Raw genomic sequence first — 22,017 nt, forward strand, 5'->3', positions numbered from 1 at the left:
AGGTTCAGATATGCACTGCGCATGTCCATGGATCCCAGGCCCCCAGTGGGATTAAATCAGAAGACACTGCGAGGCGGGCTCTCTGCCAGCGCGGCCGCACAGGCGCAGCCATCCAGACACCAAATGATGCCAGAAGACGGGCAGCGCTAAGTGTGCCTGGCCACGGGATAACATAACAGCGCAGGCTCCTGGACGGAATAAAACAACGCTGAGGAGCCGGTGCGCGGCGCCGGGGGGGTAGGAATGACGGCTGGGCTGCGTCACATTACGAAGGAAAGTCCCACCTCCGGGACGGTTTTACGGTTGCAGGGGACACATTTTATAAGTGTTTAGTTCTGTGTTTGCAAGGAGCATGATGAAAAGAGCCACCTTTTCCTTTTGCATCTTTTGTGCTGCACAAGCTGGCTCTTTCAGCTACAAATGCCTTGGGGGGGGGGTTAAAGGTTCCCTTTCGACTTTCTCAGGCTTCGGCCTACATTGTGTTCCTCTGCTTTTCCACCTGTCCCTGGGCTCCAACACCGCTAGTTGTTGCCTGGTAGTGCTGTACGCACAGTCCCAACAGTCGCTCCTCTGTTATTGGGGTTCAGTAACGTCAGCTGTTCCCCTGCTGTGTGTGTGGCAATCCCTCCTACCTCCTCCAACCTCCTCCTCCTCCACCTGTCCCTGGGCTCCAACACCGCCAGTTGCCGTCCAGAAGTGCTGTACGCACAGTCAACAGTCCCTCCTCTGTTATTGGGGTTCAGTAACGTCAGCTGTTCCCCTGCTGTGTGTGTGGCAATCCCTCCTACCTCCTCCTACCTCCTCCAACCTCCTCCTCCTCCACCTGTCCCTGGGCTCCAACACCGCCAGTTGCCGTCCAGAAGTGCTGTACGCACAGTCCCAACAGTCGCTCCTCTGTTATTGGGGTTCAGTAACGTCAGCTGTTCCCCTGCTGTGTGTGTGGCAATCCCTCCTACCTCCTCCAACCTCCTCCTCCTCCACCTGTCCCTGGGCTCCAACACCGCCAGTTGCCGTCCAGAAGTGCTGTACGCACAGTCAACAGTCCCTCCTCTGTTATTGGGGTTCAGTAACGTCAGCTGTTCCCCTGCTGTGTGTGTGGCAATCCCTCCTACCTCCTCCAACCTCCTCCTCCTCCACCTGTCCCTGGGCTCCAACACCGCCAGTTGCCGTCCAGAAGTGCTGTACGCACAGTCAACAGTCGCTCCTCTGTTATTGGGGTTCAGTAACGTCAGCTGTTCCCCTGCTGTGTGTGTGGCAATCCCTCCTACCTCCTCCAACCTCCTCCTCCTCCACCTGTCCCTGGGCTCCAACACCGCCAGTTGCCGTCCAGAAGTGCTGTACGCACAGTCAACAGTCCCTCCTCTGTTATTGGGGTTCAGTAACGTCAGCTGTTCCCCTGCTGTGTGTGTGGCAATCCCTCCTACCTCCTCCAACCTCCTCCTCCTCCACCTGTCCCTGGGCTCCAACACCGCCAGTTGCCGTCCAGAAGTGCTGTACGCACAGTCAACAGTCCCTCCTCTGTTATTGGGGTTCAGTAACGTCAGCTGTTCCCCTGCTGTGTGTGTGGCAATCCCTCCTACCTCCTCCTACCTCCTCCAACCTCCTCCTCCTCCACCTGTCCCTGGGCTCCAACACCGCCAGTTGCCGTCCAGAAGTGCTGTACGCACAGTCAACAGTCCCTCCTCTGTTATTGGGGTTCAGTAACGTCAGCTGTTCCCCTGCTGTGTGTGTGGCAATCCCTCCTACCTCCTCCAACCTCCTCCTCCTCCACCTGTCCCTGGGCTCCAACACCGCCAGTTGCCGTCCAGAAGTGCTGTACGCACAGTCAACAGTCGCTCCTCTGTTATTGGGGTTCAGTAACGTCAGCTGTTCCCCTGCTGTGTGTGTGGCAATCCCTCCTACCTCCTCCAACCTCCTCCTCCTCCACCTGTCCCTGGGCTCCAACACCGCCAGTTGCCGTCCAGAAGTGCTGTACGCACAGTCAACAGTCCCTCCTCTGTTATTGGGGTTCAGTAACGTCAGCTGTTCCCCTGCTGTGTGTGTGGCAATCCCTCCTACCTCCTCCAACCTCCTCCTCCTCCACCTGTCCCTGGGCTCCAACACCGCCAGTTGCCGTCCAGAAGTGCTGTACGCACAGTCAACAGTCCCTCCTCTGTTATTGGGGTTCAGTAACGTCAGCTGTTCCCCTGCTGTGTGTGTGGCAATCCCTCCTACCTCCTCCTACCTCCTCCAACCTCCTCCTCCTCCACCTGTCCCTGGGCTCCAACACCGCCAGTTGCCGTCCAGAAGTGCTGTACGCACAGTCAACAGTCCCTCCTCTGTTATTGGGGTTCAGTAACGTCAGCTGTTCCCCTGCTGTGTGTGTGGCAATCCCTCCTACCTCCTCCAACCTCCTCCTCCTCCACCTGTCCCTGGGCTCCAACACCGCCAGTTGCCGTCCAGAAGTGCTGTACGCACAGTCAACAGTCGCTCCTCTGTTATTGGGGTTCAGTAACGTCAGCTGTTCCCCTGCTGTGTGTGTGGCAATCCCTCCTACCTCCTCCAACCTCCTCCTCCTCCACCTGTCCCTGGGCTCCAACACCGCCAGTTGCCGTCCAGAAGTGCTGTACGCACAGTCAACAGTCCCTCCTCTGTTATTGGGGTTCAGTAACGTCAGCTGTTCCCCTGCTGTGTGTGTGGCAATCCCTCCTACCTCCTCCTACCTCCTCCTCCTCCACCTGTCCCTGGGCTCCAACACCGCCAGTTGCCGTCCAGAAGTGCTGTACGCACAGTCAACAGTCCCTCCTCTGTTATTGGGGTTCAGTAACGTCAGCTGTTCCCCTGCTGTGTGTGTGGCAATCCCTCCTACCTCCTCCTACCTCCTCCAACCTCCTCCTCCTCCACCTGTCCCTGGGCTCCAACACCGCCAGTTGCCGTCCAGAAGTGCTGTACGCACAGTCAACAGTCGCTCCTCTGTTATTGGGGTTCAGTAACGTCAGCTGTTCCCCTGCTGTGTGTGTGGCAATCCCTCCTACCTCCTCCAACCTCCTCCTCCTCCACCTGTCCCTGGGCTCCAACACCGCCAGTTGCCGTCCAGAAGTGCTGTACGCACAGTCAACAGTCCCTCCTCTGTTATTGGGGTTCAGTAACGTCAGCTGTTCCCCTGCTGTGTGTGTGGCAATCCCTCCTACCTCCTCCTACCTCCTCCAACCTCCTCCTCCTCCACGTGTCCCTGGGCTCCAACACCGCTAGTTGCCGTCCAGAAGTGCTGTACGCACAGAGCCAAACACCTCGCCAATGTGTTAGTGGGGTTCAGCACCGCCAGCTGTTCCCCTGCTGTGTATACGGCAACGTGTACTGCGACCGCCACGCAGACACAACAAGTTAAATGTAAGGGAACCTGACCCCCCCCCCCCCAGGCGTTTGTTACTGAAGGAGCCACCTTGTGCAGCAGTAATGATGATGCAAAGGGAAAAAGTGCCTCTTTTCGTGATGCTCCTTGCACATGCTGAACCAAACACTTATGAAATGTGTCCCCACACAGCGTTACACCGTCCGGTAGGTGGAACTTTCCTTTGTCGTGTGACGCAGCACAGCCATCATTTTTACCCCCTTGGCGCCGTGCGCCCCCTCCTCAGCGTTGTTTGAATCTGTCCCGGAGCCTGCGCTGTTAGGTTAGCCCTTGGCCATGCACACATGTTGCGCTGCCCGTCTTCTGACCTCATTTGGTGTCAGGCTGGCTGCGCCTGTGCGGGTGCGCTGGCCGAGATCCCGCCTCGCAGTGTCGTCTAATGTAATCCCACCGCGGGCCTGTGATCCGTGCCCGTGCGCAGTGCATATCCTCTCCTCTCACTCCCCTCCCTACGGCTTCTTCAGACTGTGCGATGTCAGCTGGTCCCTAATAGCATGCCACGGCCGTGACACCGCACAGTCTGAAAAAGCCGTAGGGAGGGGAGTGAGAGGAGAGGATATGCACTGCGCACGGGCACGGATCACAGGCCCGCGGTGGGATTACATGAGACGACACTGCGAGGCGGGATCTCGGCCAACGCACCCGCACAGGCGCAGCCAGCCTGACACCAAATGAGGTCAGAAGACGGGCAGCGCAACATGTGTGCATAGCCATGGGCTAACCTAACAGCGCAGGCTCCGGGACAGATTCAAACAACGCTGAGGAGGGGGCGAACGGCGACAAGGGGGTAAAAATGATGGCTGTGCTGCGTCACACGACAAAGGAAAGTTCCACCTACCGGACGGTTTAACGCTGTGTGGGGACACATTTCATAAATGTTAGGTTCCGCATGTACAAGGACCATAATTAAAAGAGCTAAGTTTACCTTTTCCAGCATTAGTGCTGTACACAATGGCTCTTTCAGCTACAAACGCCTGGGGGGGGGGGGGTTAAAGGTTTCCTTTCAACTTGCTCGAGTGCAGGCTTCGGCCTACACTCCGCTCCCCCTGCTCCTCCTGCTGACCCTGGGCTCTAACACCGCCAGTTTTTGCCCAGATGTGCTAGCTGCACAGAGAAAAACACCAGCCAATGTGTCAGTGGGGTCCAGCACCGCCAGCTGTTCCCCTGCTGTGTAGCCGGCAACGTGTCCTGCGACCGCCACGCAGACACAAGAACTGAAATTGAAGGGAACCTGTCCCCCCTCCCCCAGGTGTTTCTATGTTTTACAGCTACCTTGAACAGCAGTAATGCTGCATGTGTTCAAGGTGGCTCAGAAACTTATTCTCCTTGCCCATGTTGAAGTGAACACGTCTAAAATGTGTCCTCTGTGACCATTAAAACGTCCCTCAGGTGTGATTTGACTTTGTATTGACACACGCAACAAGCTCCTTGGTAACGCTGCCCGTCTTCTGGCATCATTGTTTGGCTGGCTGCGCTTCTGCGGCCGCCCTGACCCACACAACGCCCCTCGGTGTCTTATTTATTGGGACTGCGAGGGTGTGATTGATGGGCAGGATCAGTGCATCAGTTCGCCTGTCCCTCCTCTCCTTCCGCCTTCTTCGGACTGTGCGGCTTCATGGCCGTGGCATGCGATAAGGGATCAGATGACGCCGCACAGTCTGAAGCGGGTGTAAGGACCCGAGTGTGAGAGGCGAACATATGTGCTGCGCCAGGCCCTGAATCCCAGCCCCGCAGTGTTTTAACAATGTTAAGACACTGCGGGGCTGGGATTCATGGTCATCGCGAACCGCACCGGCCGACATTACATGATGCCAGAAGATGGGCAGCGCTAACGGCGCTAGGCCAGGGGATAACACGACAGCGCAGACTCCTGTACAGCAAATAACAACGCTCGGGAGGCTGCACCCAGCACCAAGGTGGGATTCTTGACACCTGTGCTGCGTCTCATTACAAAGGGAACTCTCGCCTCCATTACACAGTTTGACTGTATAAAGGGCTAAATGTTATACGTGTTTCATTCAGCGTGTGCAAGGAGAAAAATTAAAAGAGCAACCTTTGACTTGTGCAGCACTACTGCTGCATAAGCTGTGGCTCTTCTACTTTCTAACCCCTGAGGGGGGGTTAAAGGTGACCTTTGAAATCGGTTCAAGTAGGCTTCGGCCTACACTCTGCTCCACCTGCAGAGCCCGGGCTCCAACAACGCTAGTTGCTGTCCGGAAGTGCTGGCTGCACAGAGCCAAACACCTCGCCAATGTGTCAGTGGGGTCCAGCACCGCCAGCTGTTCCCCTGCTGTGTAGCCGGCAACGTGTCCTGCAAAAGCCACGCAGACACAACACACCCAAAGCTGCCGCCAGTGCAGGCTTCGGCCTACACTCCCCTCCCCCTGCTCCTCCTCCTCCTGCTCCTCCTCCTGCTGTCCCTGGGCTCTAACACACCGCCAGTTGGGGCCCAGATGTGCTAGCTGCACAGAGAAAAACACCAGCCAATGTGTCAGTGGGGTCCAGCACCGCCAGCTGTTCCCCTGCTGTGCAGCCGGCAACGTGTCCTGCAAAAGCCACGCAGACACAAGAACTGAAATTGAAGGGAACCTGTCCCCCCTCCCCCAGGCGTTTTTACGTTATCCAGCCACCTTGTACAGCGGTAATGCTGCATGTGTGCAAGGTGGCTCAGAAACGTATTCTCCTCGCACATGTGGAACTGAAAACACGTCTGCAATGTGTCCTCTGTGTGACCATTTAACCGTCCCGGTGGTGTGACTTTCCTTTGTAATGACACGCTGCAACCCCCTTGGTAGCGCTGCCCGTCTTCTGGCATCATTGTTTGGCTGCCTGCGCCTCTGCGGCCGCCCTGACCCACACAACGCCCCTCGTTGTCTTATTTATTGGGACTGCGAGGGTGTGATTGATGGGCAGGATCAGTGCATCAGTTCGCCTGTCCCTCCTCTCCTTCCGCCTTCTTCGGACTGTGCGGCTTCATGGCCGTGGCATGCGATAAGGGATCAGATGACGCCGCACAGTCTGAAGCGGGTGTAAGGACCCGAGTGTGAGAGGCCAACATATGTGCTGCGCCAGGCCCTGAATCCCAGCCCCGCAGTGTTTTAACAATGTTAAGACACTGCGGGGCTGGGATTCATGGTCATCGCGAACCGCACCGGCCGACATTACATGATGCCAGAAGATGGGCAGCGCTAACGGCGCTAGGCCAGGGGATAACACGACAGCGCAGACTCCTGTACAGCAAATAACAACGCTCGGGAGGCTGCACCCAGCACCAAGGTGGGATTCTTGACACCTGTGCTGCGTCTCATTACAAAGGGAACTCTCGCCTCCATTACACAGTTTGACTGTATAAAGGGCTAAATGTTATACGTGTTTCATTCAGCGTGTGCAAGGAGAAAAATTAAAAGAGCAACCTTTGACTTGTGCAGCACTACTGCTGCATAAGCTGTGGCTCTTCTACTTTCTAACCCCTGAGGGGGGGTTAAAGGTGACCTTTGAAATCGGTTCAAGTAGGCTTCGGCCTACACTCTGCTCCACCTGCAGAGCCCGGGCTCCAACAACGCTAGTTGCTGTCCGGAAGTGCTGGCTGCACAGAGCCAAACACCTCGCCAATGTGTCAGTGGGGTCCAGCACCGCCAGCTGTTCCCCTGCTGTGTAGCCGGCAACGTGTCCTGCAAAAGCCACGCAGACACAACACACCCAAAGCTGCCGCCAGTGCAGGCTTCGGCCTACACTCCCCTCCCCCTGCTCCTCCTCCTCCTGCTCCTCCTCCTGCTGTCCCTGGGCTCTAACACACCGCCAGTTGGGGCCCAGATGTGCTAGCTGCACAGAGAAAAACACCAGCCAATGTGTCAGTGGGGTCCAGCACCGCCAGCTGTTCCCCTGCTGTGCAGCCGGCAACGTGTCCTGCAAAAGCCACGCAGACACAAGAACTGAAATTGAAGGGAACCTGTCCCCCCTCCCCCAGGCGTTTTTACGTTATCCAGCCACCTTGTACAGCGGTAATGCTGCATGTGTGCAAGGTGGCTCAGAAACGTATTCTCCTCGCACATGTGGAACTGAAAACACGTCTGCAATGTGTCCTCTGTGTGACCATTTAACCGTCCCGGTGGTGTGACTTTCCTTTGTAATGACACGCTGCAACCCCCTTGGTAGCGCTGCCCGTCTTCTGGCATCATTGTTTGGCTGCCTGCGCCTCTGCGGCCGCCCTGACCCACACAACGCCCCTCGTTGTCTTATTTATTGGGACTGCGAGGGTGTGATTGATGGGCAGGATCAGTGCATCAGTTCGCCTGTCCCTCCTCTCCTTCCGCCTTCTTCGGACTGTGCGGCTTCATGGCCGTGGCATGCGATAAGGGATCAGATGACGCCGCACAGTCTGAAGCGGGTGTAAGGACCCGAGTGTGAGAGGCGAACATATGTGCTGCGCCAGGCCCTGAATCCCAGCCCCGCAGTGTTTTAACAATGTTAAGACACTGCGGGGCTGGGATTCATGGTCATCGCGAACCGCACCGGCCGACATTACATGATGCCAGAAGATGGGCAGCGCTAACGGCGCTAGGCCAGGGGATAACACGACAGCGCAGACTCCTGTACAGCAAATAACAACGCTCGGGAGGCTGCACCCAGCACCAAGGTGGGATTCTTGACACCTGTGCTGCGTCTCATTACAAAGGGAACTCTCGCCTCCATTACACAGTTTGACTGTATAAAGGGCTAAATGTTATACGTGTTTCATTCAGCGTGTGCAAGGAGAAAAATTAAAAGAGCAACCTTTGACTTGTGCAGCACTACTGCTGCATAAGCTGTGGCTCTTCTACTTTCTAACCCCTGAGGGGGGGTTAAAGGTGACCTTTGAAATCGGTTCAAGTAGGCTTCGGCCTACACTCTGCTCCACCTGCAGAGCCCGGGCTCCAACAACGCTAGTTGCTGTCCGGAAGTGCTGGCTGCACAGAGCCAAACACCTCGCCAATGTGTCAGTGGGGTCCAGCACCGCCAGCTGTTCCCCTGCTGTGTAGCCGGCAACGTGTCCTGCAAAAGCCACGCAGACACAACACACCCAAAGCTGCCGCCAGTGCAGGCTTCGGCCTACACTCCCCTCCCCCTGCTCCTCCTCCTCCTGCTCCTCCTCCTGCTGTCCCTGGGCTCTAACACACCGCCAGTTGGGGCCCAGATGTGCTAGCTGCACAGAGAAAAACACCAGCCAATGTGTCAGTGGGGTCCAGCACCGCCAGCTGTTCCCCTGCTGTGCAGCCGGCAACGTGTCCTGCAAAAGCCACGCAGACACAAGAACTGAAATTGAAGGGAACCTGTCCCCCCTCCCCCAGGCGTTTTTACGTTATCCAGCCACCTTGTACAGCGGTAATGCTGCATGTGTGCAAGGTGGCTCAGAAACGTATTCTCCTCGCACATGTGGAACTGAAAACACGTCCGCAATGTGTCCTCTGTGTGACCATTTAACCGTCCCGGTGGTGTGACTTTCCTTTGTAATGACACGCTGCAACCCCCTTGGTAGCGCTGCCCGTCTTCTGGCATCATTGTTTGGCTGGCTGCGCCTCTGCGGCCGCCCTGACCCGCACAACGCCCCTCGGTGTCTTATTTATTGGGACTGCGAGGGTGTGATTGATGGGCAGGATCAGTGCATCAGTTCGCCTGTCCCTCCTCTCCTTCCGCCTTCTTCGGACTGTGCGGCTTCATGGCCGTGGCATGCGATAAGGGATCAGATGACGCCGCACAGTCTGAAGCGGGTGTAAGGACCCGAGTGTGAGAGGCGAACATATGTGCTGCGCCAGGCCCTGAATCCCAGCCCCGCAGTGTTTTAACAATGTTAAGACACTGCGGGGCTGGGATTCATGGTCATCGCGAACCGCACCGGCCGACATTACATGATGCCAGAAGATGGGCAGCGCTAACGGCGCTAGGCCAGGGGATAACACGACAGCGCAGACTCCTGTACAGCAAATAACAACGCTCGGGAGGCTGCACCCAGCACCAAGGTGGGATTCTTGACACCTGTGCTGCGTCTCATTACAAAGGGAACTCTCGCCTCCATTACACAGTTTGACTGTATAAAGGGCTAAATGTTATACGTGTTTCATTCAGCGTGTGCAAGGAGAAAAATTAAAAGAGCAACCTTTGACTTGTGCAGCACTACTGCTGCATAAGCTGTGGCTCTTCTACTTTCTAACCCCTGAGGGGGGGTTAAAGGTGACCTTTGAAATCGGTTCAAGTAGGCTTCGGCCTACACTCTGCTCCACCTGCAGAGCCCGGGCTCCAACAACGCTAGTTGCTGTCCGGAAGTGCTGGCTGCACAGAGCCAAACACCTCGCCAATGTGTCAGTGGGGTCCAGCACCGCCAGCTGTTCCCCTGCTGTGTAGCCGGCAACGTGTCCTGCAAAAGCCACGCAGACACAACACACCCAAAGCTGCCGCCAGTGCAGGCTTCGGCCTACACTCCCCTCCCCCTGCTCCTCCTCCTCCTGCTCCTCCTCCTGCTGTCCCTGGGCTCTAACACACCGCCAGTTGGGGCCCAGATGTGCTAGCTGCACAGAGAAAAACACCAGCCAATGTGTCAGTGGGGTCCAGCACCGCCAGCTGTTCCCCTGCTGTGCAGCCGGCAACGTGTCCTGCAAAAGCCACGCAGACACAAGAACTGAAATTGAAGGGAACCTGTCCCCCCTCCCCCAGGCGTTTTTACGTTATCCAGCCACCTTGTACAGCGGTAATGCTGCATGTGTGCAAGGTGGCTCAGAAACGTATTCTCCTCGCACATGTGGAACTGAAAACACGTCTGCAATGTGTCCTCTGTGTGACCATTTAACCGTCCCGGTGGTGTGACTTTCCTTTGTAATGACACGCTGCAACCCCCTTGGTAGCGCTGCCCGTCTTCTGGCATCATTGTTTGGCTGCCTGCGCCTCTGCGGCCGCCCTGACCCACACAACGCCCCTCGTTGTCTTATTTATTGGGACTGCGAGGGTGTGATTGATGGGCAGGATCAGTGCATCAGTTCGCCTGTCCCTCCTCTCCTTCCGCCTTCTTCGGACTGTGCGGCTTCATGGCCGTGGCATGCGATAAGGGATCAGATGACGCCGCACAGTCTGAAGCGGGTGTAAGGACCCGAGTGTGAGAGGCGAACATATGTGCTGCGCCAGGCCCTGAATCCCAGCCCCGCAGTGTTTTAACAATGTTAAGACACTGCGGGGCTGGGATTCATGGTCATCGCGAACCGCACCGGCCGACATTACATGATGCCAGAAGATGGGCAGCGCTAACGGCGCTAGGCCAGGGGATAACACGACAGCGCAGACTCCTGTACAGCAAATAACAACGCTCGGGAGGCTGCACCCAGCACCAAGGTGGGATTCTTGACACCTGTGCTGCGTCTCATTACAAAGGGAACTCTCGCCTCCATTACACAGTTTGACTGTATAAAGGGCTAAATGTTATACGTGTTTCATTCAGCGTGTGCAAGGAGAAAAATTAAAAGAGCAACCTTTGACTTGTGCAGCACTACTGCTGCATAAGCTGTGGCTCTTCTACTTTCTAACCCCTGAGGGGGGGTTAAAGGTGACCTTTGAAATCGGTTCAAGTAGGCTTCGGCCTACACTCTGCTCCACCTGCAGAGCCCGGGCTCCAACAACGCTAGTTGCTGTCCGGAAGTGCTGGCTGCACAGAGCCAAACACCTCGCCAATGTGTCAGTGGGGTCCAGCACCGCCAGCTGTTCCCCTGCTGTGTAGCCGGCAACGTGTCCTGCAAAAGCCACGCAGACACAACACACCCAAAGCTGCCGCCAGTGCAGGCTTCGGCCTACACTCCCCTCCCCCTGCTCCTCCTCCTCCTGCTCCTCCTCCTGCTGTCCCTGGGCTCTAACACACCGCCAGTTGGGGCCCAGATGTGCTAGCTGCACAGAGAAAAACACCAGCCAATGTGTCAGTGGGGTCCAGCACCGCCAGCTGTTCCCCTGCTGTGCAGCCGGCAACGTGTCCTGCAAAAGCCACGCAGACACAAGAACTGAAATTGAAGGGAACCTGTCCCCCCTCCCCCAGGCGTTTTTACGTTATCCAGCCACCTTGTACAGCGGTAATGCTGCATGTGTGCAAGGTGGCTCAGAAACGTATTCTCCTCGCACATGTGGAACTGAAAACACGTCCGCAATGTGTCCTCTGTGTGACCATTTAACCGTCCCGGTGGTGTGACTTTCCTTTGTAATGACACGCTGCAACCCCCTTGGTAGCGCTGCCCGTCTTCTGGCATCATTGTTTGGCTGGCTGCGCCTCTGCGGCCGCCCTGACCCGCACAACGCCCCTCGGTGTCTTATTTATTGGGACTGCGAGGGTGTGATTGATGGGCAGGATCAGTGCATCAGTTCGCCTGTCCCTCCTCTCCTTCCGCCTTCTTCGGACTGTGCGGCTTCATGGCCGTGGCATGCGATAAGGGATCAGATGACGCCGCACAGTCTGAAGCGGGTGTAAGGACCCGAGTGTGAGAGGCGAACATATGTGCTGCGCCAGGCCCTGAATCCCAGCCCCGCAGTGTTTTAACAATGTTAAGACACTGCGGGGCTGGGATTCATGGTCATCGTGAACCGCACCGGCCGACATTACATGATGCCAGAAGATGGGCAGCGCTAACGGCGCTAGGCCAGGGGATAACACGACAGTGCAGACTCCTGTACAGCAAATAACAACGCTCGGGAGGCTGCACCCAGCACCAAGGTGGGATTCTTGACACCTGTGCTGCGTCTCATTACAAAGGGAACTCTCGCCTCCATTACACAGTTTGACTGTATAAAGGGCTAAATGTTATACGTGTTTCATTCAGCGTGTGCAAGGAGAAAAATTAAAAGAGCAACCTTTGACTTGTGCAGCACTACTGCTGCATAAGCTGTGGCTCTTCTACTTTCTAACCCCTGAGGGGGGGTTAAAGGTGACCTTTGAAATCGGTTCAAGTAGGCTTCGGCCTACACTCTGCTCCACCTGCAGAGCCCGGGCTCCAACAACGCTAGTTGCTGTCCGGAAGTGCTGGCTGCACAGAGCCAAACACCTCGCCAATGTGTCAGTGGGGTCCAGCACCGCCAGCTGTTCCCCTGCTGTGTAGCCGGCAACGTGTCCTGCAAAAGCCACGCAGACACAACACACCCAAAGCTGCCGCCAGTGCAGGCTTCGGCCTACACTCCCCTCCCCCTGCTCCTCCTCCTCCTGCTCCTCCTCCTGCTGTCCCTGGGCTCTAACACACCGCCAGTTGGGGCCCAGATGTGCTAGCTGCACAGAGAAAAACACCAGCCAATGTGTCAGTGGGGTCCAGCACCGCCAGCTGTTCCCCTGCTGTGCAGCCGGCAACGTGTCCTGCAAAAGCCACGCAGACACAAGAACTGAAATTGAAGGGAACCTGTCCCCCCTCCCCCAGGCGTTTTTACGTTATCCAGCCACCTTGTACAGCGGTAATGCTGCATGTGTGCAAGGTGGCTCAGAAACGTATTCTCCTCGCACATGTGGAACTGAAAACACGTCTGCAATGTGTCCTCTGTGTGACCATTTAACCGTCCCGGTGGTGTGACTTTCCTTTGTAATGACACGCTGCAACCCCCTTGGTAGCGCTGCCCGTCTTCTGGCATCATTGTTTGGCTGCCTGCGCCTCTGCGGCCGCCCTGACCCACACAACGCCCCTCGTTGTCTTATTTATTGGGACTGCGAGGGTGTGATTGATGGGCAGGATCAGTGCATCAGTTCGCCTGTCCCTCCTCTCCTTCCGCCTTCTTCGGACTGTGCGGCTTCATGGCCGTGGCATGCGATAAGGGATCAGATGACGCCGCACAGTCTGAAGCGGGTGTAAGGACCCGAGTGTGAGAGGCCAACATATGTGCTGCGCCAGGCCCTGAATCCCAGCCCCGCAGTGTTTTAACAATGTTAAGACACTGCGGGGCTGGGATTCATGGTCATCGCGAACCGCACCGGCCGACATTACATGATGCCAGAAGATGGGCAGCGCTAACGGCGCTAGGCCAGGGGATAACACGACAGCGCAGACTCCTGTACAGCAAATAACAACGCTCGGGAGGCTGCACCCAGCACCAAGGTGGGATTCTTGACACCTGTGCTGCGTCTCATTACAAAGGGAACTCTCGCCTCCATTACACAGTTTGACTGTATAAAGGGCTAAATGTTATACGTGTTTCATTCAGCGTGTGCAAGGAGAAAAATTAAAAGAGCAACCTTTGACTTGTGCAGCACTACTGCTGCATAAGCTGTGGCTCTTCTACTTTCTAACCCCTGAGGGGGGGTTAAAGGTGACCTTTGAAATCGGTTCAAGTAGGCTTCGGCCTACACTCTGCTCCACCTGCAGAGCCCGGGCTCCAACAACGCTAGTTGCTGTCCGGAAGTGCTGGCTGCACAGAGCCAAACACCTCGCCAATGTGTCAGTGGGGTCCAGCACCGCCAGCTGTTCCCCTGCTGTGTAGCCGGCAACGTGTCCTGCAAAAGCCACGCAGACACAACACACCCAAAGCTGCCGCCAGTGCAGGCTTCGGCCTACACTCCCCTCCCCCTGCTCCTCCTCCTCCTGCTCCTCCTCCTGCTGTCCCTGGGCTCTAACACACCGCCAGTTGGGGCCCAGATGTGCTAGCTGCACAGAGAAAAACACCAGCCAATGTGTCAGTGGGGTCCAGCACCGCCAGCTGTTCCCCTGCTGTGCAGCCGGCATCGTGTCCTGCAAAAGCCACGCAGACACTTGCTCTTGTACCTTCTGCTCCCCATCCTGGTTCCAGTACCGTCAGCTGGTTCCGGGCAGAGCCTTTGGCTTAGGTGCCTCCCTCTGGGTATCCGAGTTCCACCAACGTCAGGTGGTCCTTGGTAGTGCTTTCAGGCACGGGTACCTCCTGCTTAGTAACCGGGTTCCAGTAACGTCAGCTGGTCCTCGGTAGTTCCATTGGCTCTTGGACCTTCGGCTACCCATCCGGGTTCCAGCACCGTCAGCTGGTTCTCGGCAGTGTCTTTTGCTCTTGTACCTTCTGCTCCCCATCCTGGTTCCAGTACCGTCAGCTGGTTCCGGGCAGAGCCTTTGGCTTAGGTGCCTCCCTCTGGGTATCCGAGTTCCACCAACGTCAGGTGGTCCTTGGTAGTGCTTTCAGGCACGGGTACCTCCTGCTTAGTAACCGGGTTCCAGTAACGTCAGCTGGTCCTCGGTAGTTCCATTGGCTCTTGGACCTTCGGGTAGCCATCCGAGTTCCAGTTCCATCAGCTGGTTCTCGGCATTTTCTCAGCCTTCTTGTACCTTCTGCTACATTTCCAAGTTCAAGAGACTAAACACGATGACCCGGAAGAACACCCCTAAGATGACGACGACACCAGAGACGACAACCACCGTGATGACGACGACCCTGGAGACGATGACCCTGAAGACCACCCCGATGACGACGACCCCGGAGACCACCCCGATGACGACGACCCCGGAGACGACGACCCTGGAGACGACGACGACCTGGAAGACCGAGAAGCAGAAGAACAAGAGGCTGCAGAACAAAGAGCAGAAGGACATTAAGCATAACACAAAATATCAGAGCAAAAAAATATTATGTAAATTATAAGCAGAAGAAGACTAAGCAGTGTATGGGGGTGAGTCCGTTCCTCCTCGTGGTGCCCCTGGATAAAGCCTGATGCTGCAGGCCAAACTGAACGCGGACAAATGTAACTGGTTTGTGACAGGCAGAACGGAAGGTGTAATCTTCAAACTTTTATAGATAACAACTACGGGAATGCCTGTCACAAATAAGAATATGATGAAGAAGTTGAATATGATGAAGATAATAGTAAAATAAAAAGAATATGAACAATGTAACCCAAAAAATAATAGGTAGAAGATGAAGAAGAAGATGAATAAGGTGAAGAAGTTGATGTCAAAGAAGCTGATGATGAGGATAATTAAGAAGAAAGCGTGGGAGAAGTAAAAAAGAAGGTGAAGGGCGTGGAAGTAGTGAAACATCAATATCTGACATAAAAAAAAAAAAAAATAACATAGTCAAATTCTTTCTAACGCCGAACTTCATAAAAAAAAATTAAAAATCCTGCTATTCTATTACATTGGGCTAAACCTCTGTCCCTTTAATATCTCCGCCACGTCCCCCAATACATCCTACATTATTCTTAGTTGTTTTCCTTCATGTAGAATGAACCTACAAGTTTATAAAGGGTTTATTTTAATTCCGATATTTTCGTCCCATTGACTTGCATTGGGATCGGGTATCGGTATCGGATTGGATCCGATATTTTGACGGTATCGGCCGATACTTTCCGATACCGATACTTTCCGATATCGGAAAGTATCGCTCAACACTACTCACCACACATCTAGATTAGTTCCTTAGGGGGTCTAGTTTCCAAAATGGGGTCACTTGTGGGGGGTTTCCACTGTTTAGGCACATCAGGGGCTCACCAAACACAACATGGCGTCCGATCTCAATTCCAGCCAAATTTAGCTAGAAAAAGTCAAACGGGGCTCCTTCCCTTCTGAGCCCTGCCGTGTGCCCAAACAGTCATTTCCCCCCACATATGGGGTATCAGCTTACTCAGGACAAATTGTAAAACAACTTTCAGGATCCAATTTCTCTTTCTACTATTGGGAAAATAAAAAATTGGGGACTAAACGATCATATTTGTTGAAAAAATATGATATTTTATTTTCACGCCTGGGCGTTATAAACTTCTGTGAAGCACTTGGGGGTTCAAAGTGCTCACCACACAACTAGATAAGTTCCTTAGGGGGTCTAGTTTCCAAAAAGTGGTCACTTGTGGGGGGTTTCCACTGTTTAGGCACATCAGGGGCTCACTAAACGCGACATGGCGTCCGATCTCAATTCCAGCCAAATTTAGCTTGAAAAAGTCAAACGGGGCTCCTTCTCTTCTGAGCCCTGCCGTGCGCCCAAACAGCGGTTCCCCCCACATATGGTGTATCAGCGTACTCAGGACAAATTGGACAACAACTTTTTTCCTCTAATTTCTCCTCTTACCCTTAGGAAAATAAAAAATTGGGGACTAAACTATCATGTTTGTGGAAAAAGTATGATTTTTTATTTTCACACCCGGGTGTTATAAACTTCTGTGAAGCACTTGGGGGTTCAAAGTGCTCACTACACATCTAGATAAGTTCCTTAGGGGGTCTAGGTTCCAAAATGGGGTCACTTGTGGGTGGTTTCCACTGTTTAGGCACATCAGGGGCTCACCAAATGCGACATGGCGTCCGATCTCAATTCCAGCCAAATTTAGCTTGAAAAAGTCAAATGGGGCTCCTTCCCTTCTGAGCCCTGCCGTGCGCCCAAACAGCGGTTCCCCCCACATATGGTGTATCAGCATACTCAGGACAAATTGGAAAACAACTTTTGTCCTCCAATTTCTCCTCTTACCCTTAGGAAAATAAAAAATTGGGGACTAAACTATCATGTTTGTGGAAAAAATATGATTTTTTATTTTCACACCCGGCCGTTATAAACTTCTGTAAAGCACTTGGGGATTCAATGTGCTCACCACACATCTAGATAAGTTGCTTATGGGGTCTAGTTTCCAAAATGGGGTCACTTGTGTGGGTTTCCACGGTTTAGGCATATCAGGGCCTTGCAAAATGCAACATGGCGTCCGATCTCAATTCCAGCCAAATTTAGCTTAAAAAAGTCACATGGCGCTCCTTCCTTTCTGAGCCCTGCCGTGCGCCCAAACAGTAGTTTCCCTTACATATGGGTTATCAACATACACAGAACAATGTGAACAACAACTTATGGGGTCCAATTTCTCCTGTTACCCTTGGGAAAATAAAAAATTGGGGACTAAACCATCATGTTTGTGGAAAAAATATGATTTTTTATTTTCACACCCGTGTGTTATAAACTTCTGTGAAGCACTTGGGGGTTCAAAGTGCTCACCACACATCTAGATAAGTTCCTTAGGGGGTCTAGGTTCAAAATGGGGTCACTTGTGGGTGGTTTCCACTGTTTAGGCACATCAGGGGCTCACCAAATGCGACATGGCGTCCGATCTCAATTCCAGCCAAATATAGCTTGAAGAAGTCAAACGGCTCTCCTTCCCTTTCGAGCCCTGCTGTGCGCCCAAATAGTGGTTTGCCCCACAAATGGGGTATCAGTGGACTCAGGACAAATTGGACAACAACTTTTGAGGTCCATTTTCTCGTTTTACCCGTGGAAAAATAAAAAAAATTGTTGCTGAAATATTTTTGTGACTAAGGCCATGTTCACACTTTGCGGTGTGCTCTGCAGGTTTATCCTGCAGCGGAATTGATAAATCTGCAGGGCAAAACCGCTGCGGTTATCCCTGCAGATTTATCGCGGTTTGTTTTGCAATTTCCGCTGCGGGATTACTCCTATACTATTGATGCTGCTTATGCAGCAATAGGCAGCATCAATAGTAATGATAAAAATAATAAAAATTGGTTATACTCACCCTCCGATGTCCGGATCTCCTCGGCGCTGCACCCGGCGGTCCGGTTCCAAAGCTGCTGTGCCGAGAAGGACCTTCGTGACGTCACGGTCATGTGACCGAGGCGTCATCACGGTCATGTGACCGCGACGTCACCGCAGGTCCTGTTCGCACAGCAAACCGAAGACCGGACGGCCGCGTGCAGCGCTGAGAGGTGAGTATAACATCATTTTTTATTTTAATTCTTTTTTTTTTACACTATTTATGCTTCCCAGGGCCTGGAGGAGAGTCTCCTCTCCTCCACCCCGGGTACCACCCGCACATTATCCGCTTACTTCCCGCAACGTGGGCACAGCCCCATGCGGGAAGTTAGCGGATCAATGCATTTCTATGGGTGCAGAATCGCTGCGATTCTGCACAAAGAAGTGACATGCTGCGGGTTTTAAACCGCTGCGTTTCTGCGCGGTTTTTCCCACAGCATGTGCACAGCGGTTTGTGGTTTCCATAGGGTTTACATGTTAATGTAAACGCTATGAAAACTGCTGCGGACCCGCAGCATCAAAATCGCCGCGGATCCGCGGTAAAAACCGCAAAGTGTGAACATGGCCTAAAAAGTAAAATGTTCATTTTTTTCCTTCCACGTTGCTTCTGCTTCTGCTCCTGTGAAACACTTGAAGGGTTAGTAAACTGCTTGAATGTGGTTTTGAGTACCTTGAGGGGTGCAGTTTTTAGAGTGGTGTCACTTTTGGGTATTTTTCTACCATATAGACCCCTCAAAGTGACTTCAAATGGTTTTGTAAATTTTGTTGGAAAAATGAAAAATCACTGGTTAACTTTTAACCCTTATAACTTACTAGCGAAAAAAAAATTGCTTCCAAAATTTTGCGGATATAAAGTAGACATGTGGGAAATGTTTATTCATAACTATTTTGCGTGACATAGTTCTCTGTTTTAAGGGCATAAACATTCAAAGTTTGAAAATTACAAAATGTTCAAAATTGTCGCCAAATTTCCATTTTTTACACAAATAAACGCAAGTTATATCTAAGAAATTTTACCACTATCAAGAAGTACAATATGTCCCGAGAAAACATTCTCTGAATCACCAAGATCCGCTTAATCATTCTGGAGTTATTACCTCATAAAGGGACAGTAGTCAGAATTGTTAAAATTGGCCTGATCATTAACGTGCAAACCACCCTTGGGCTAAAGGGATTAAATCTGGCAAAGCTCTCACAGCACAATCCATACTCCCAGCCTGGACCCCCACTTTCATGTAATGTGTTTGGGCACAAGAAACAAGTATCTCGCCCACGGCTACACATGGCCTATGTCTCCACTGTAATCATACTTTATGAAGCAGGGAGGAGACAGAGGTACTGTAGAGACTATAAACACGCCTCTAAGGGCGTGATAACAGCTGGTTGGGCTGGATTACTGGACTGATTTGTTTCACACGTTTCTTTACTCTTTTGGTGTTCGTGGGTTTGCTGCTTTCTGTCTGAATTTACAATGTGCATACTCCAATAAGAACAAGGAGAATTATTGCAATGACAGGTGTGTCCAAACATATTAGTTCTGTTATAATGCCCCTGAAGTTGCCCAATACAATTAATAATGCCTCTGAGTTAACCACCAAAGCTAAAATCCCTCCCATTGGTTCCCACTAAATAGTAATAACACCCCCTCAGCTACACTGTAAGTTAATATTCAACCAATGTCCAATTCATCCACTTAGCCAAAGTCCAATACTTTAATGAGCCTCAGGTTAGCAACGCAACCAGAGACACTGCTTTAAGAACCACTATTTTTGAGTTTTTGCTCCTTGTTACTACAGAGCAGGGTACTTACTGGCTGAGTTTGATGCCCTGGATGAAGCTCTTGGGAACTTGAACAAACATCTACTGCATGTTTAGCATCCTCTTGTCTATGACTTTTTTTTATAATTTATTATTATAATTTATTCCATATTCTATAAGTATATCATTTCACAAATATAAACAGATTTTAATAGATAAGTCTAAATTTTATGAATTAATAATCGTTACTCATCTAACTGTCTAAAAGGCAATACTTGAATAAAATAAGAATTCAAGAAAATACAAAAATAATATGAAAACCAGTAAAGTAAAGTAAAGGAAGCATAAAAAACTACAGAACAATAAGGTTAGTAGTACAAACAACTTACAGTGTGAGAAGGATGCTATCTCACTTTGATAAAAAAAAGCACACTACTCTGTATTTATGAGCATTTAGTTGTTGAAGATAAAGATGATATATGTAGAATAATACACAGCAAAGACTTTGCTGTAAGGTGTTGAATTCATAAGAAAGCATAATAAACACTAAAGATTTAGGGCATATGTTTTGTTAAAAAACAAAACTAATAGAATATTTTGAATGATTTAATATGTTGCTATGGGATGTTAACTGATACAAAATGCTGCAATGTGTATCACTTCAGTTCAATTTTTTTTCGTATCTAAAATACAATGTAAGCTGTTATAATGTTATGCATGAATTGTCTTCTCAGATTTAATCAAAAGAAAAAAAGTCTCAGTAAAAATACTGTAGCGAAGAGTTTTCAGTGTACAACATAATAATATAAAATATAACATAAGGTAGAAAACAAATACAATAAGCATGACTAAGTTAAGGGGCATTTACACTAGCATAAAGCAGTTCAACTGCCATTGTTTGGTTATATAGAAGCAGGTCAGCAATTATTTAGACTATTTTGATGGCTTGAGTTTGCCTTTGTACATTGTGAGGGGTTGACTCACTGAGCTGATTCCAAGGTAGACACAGGAACGCTTCTTGTGTTAAGTCAGCTGCTGGTTTATTGGGGAACAGCATAAACCACAGCAGGGTTCAGCAAAGTAAAAATGGCCTTTCTGGCAAAATGGAAAAATAAAAAGATATCGTATAACAAAGCCCAATTGTCTGAAGAATTTGCTCTTTCTCAGACCACCATGTGCACGGAGCTCCACCCGGAGCAACAATTTTGGATTATTTCCTCTCCAAAAACAAAACACAGACTGCCTCTCAAGACCAGCCATTTAAAGCCAGACCATGTGACTGATCATATGACTGTTATGTCACACAGATCCTGTCAGCACATGGCTGTGCCGACTCTGCAGGTGGAGATATGGTGGACACCTCAACGGCAGCAGAGCCTGCTGCACCTGCCTGAGCTCGTCTCTCCATCAGCCTGTCCTTTCTGAAACTGCAGTTCCTGTCATCTTCTCTGCCTGTCTGCATCTGTTGGACATTTCCCAGGGACATCCCAGCTACGCATTCCTAGGGTTGGCTGCCATCCACCCAGGGTCAGTTCTGGAGTAGCACCGGGACCACCTCCCTTGTCTCTCCTAGGATCTCAGTGTCAATAGCTGCTGCGTATCCGAGGTCAGATTGGTTTGGTCTCCTAGTCACCCCCCTCCAGGGATTAGCCCTCTCAGATCACAATGTGTTCAGCTTCACTTGGAGCCAGCATTTTGGAGTCTTTAATCTCCAAAAACAACACACAGATTGCCTCTCAAGGCCAGCCATTTCAACCAAGACCATGTGAATGATCACATGACTGAGATGTCACACAGGTCCTGTCAGCACACGGCTGAGCTGACTCTGGTGTAAATGCCCCCTTAGCGTCAAACTCATTTAGATTGAAAGAGAGCCAAGGCTGCAAAGATTCACATTCTAATTCTAAAAAAATTTACTGTGTAAAAAAAAGTCTTCATCATGATTAGAAGTAAAAATGTAGTTTAGTTTTAACTCATTCAAACCGCAAACCTGTTTTCACCTTCATGACCAGGCCAAATTTTACAAAACAGTATCATTTTATGTGGTATAACCTCTGGAACACTTCAACAGATCCCAGTGATTCTGAGATAAAACGTGGTAAAACTTATTCAATATGATTTGCTTTTGTGAAAAAATAAGTTTTAATTTTTATGCCCTTGTCACATTGGCCGCTGCCCACGTAATGTATATATCAGTAGCTGAGTTTATTCTTTCAGCGCTGCCTACTGATATATACATACCCCAATGAATCAAAATTGTACGGTATTATTTGAACAATATTAGCGTCCTAGGGACTTTCCCTTAGCGCCTCAGTAATGTCTCCAGCAGATAGTCACTGATTGGCCTTCTGGCTGCTTGCGGGCTGTCGTGGATAATGAAATCAGAGGTCAATGTGTTAGATCAGAGA

This window comes from Ranitomeya variabilis, chromosome 5 (genome assembly GCF_051348905.1).
Source record: "Ranitomeya variabilis isolate aRanVar5 chromosome 5, aRanVar5.hap1, whole genome shotgun sequence".
Classification (NCBI taxonomy): domain Eukaryota; kingdom Metazoa; phylum Chordata; class Amphibia; order Anura; family Dendrobatidae; genus Ranitomeya; species Ranitomeya variabilis.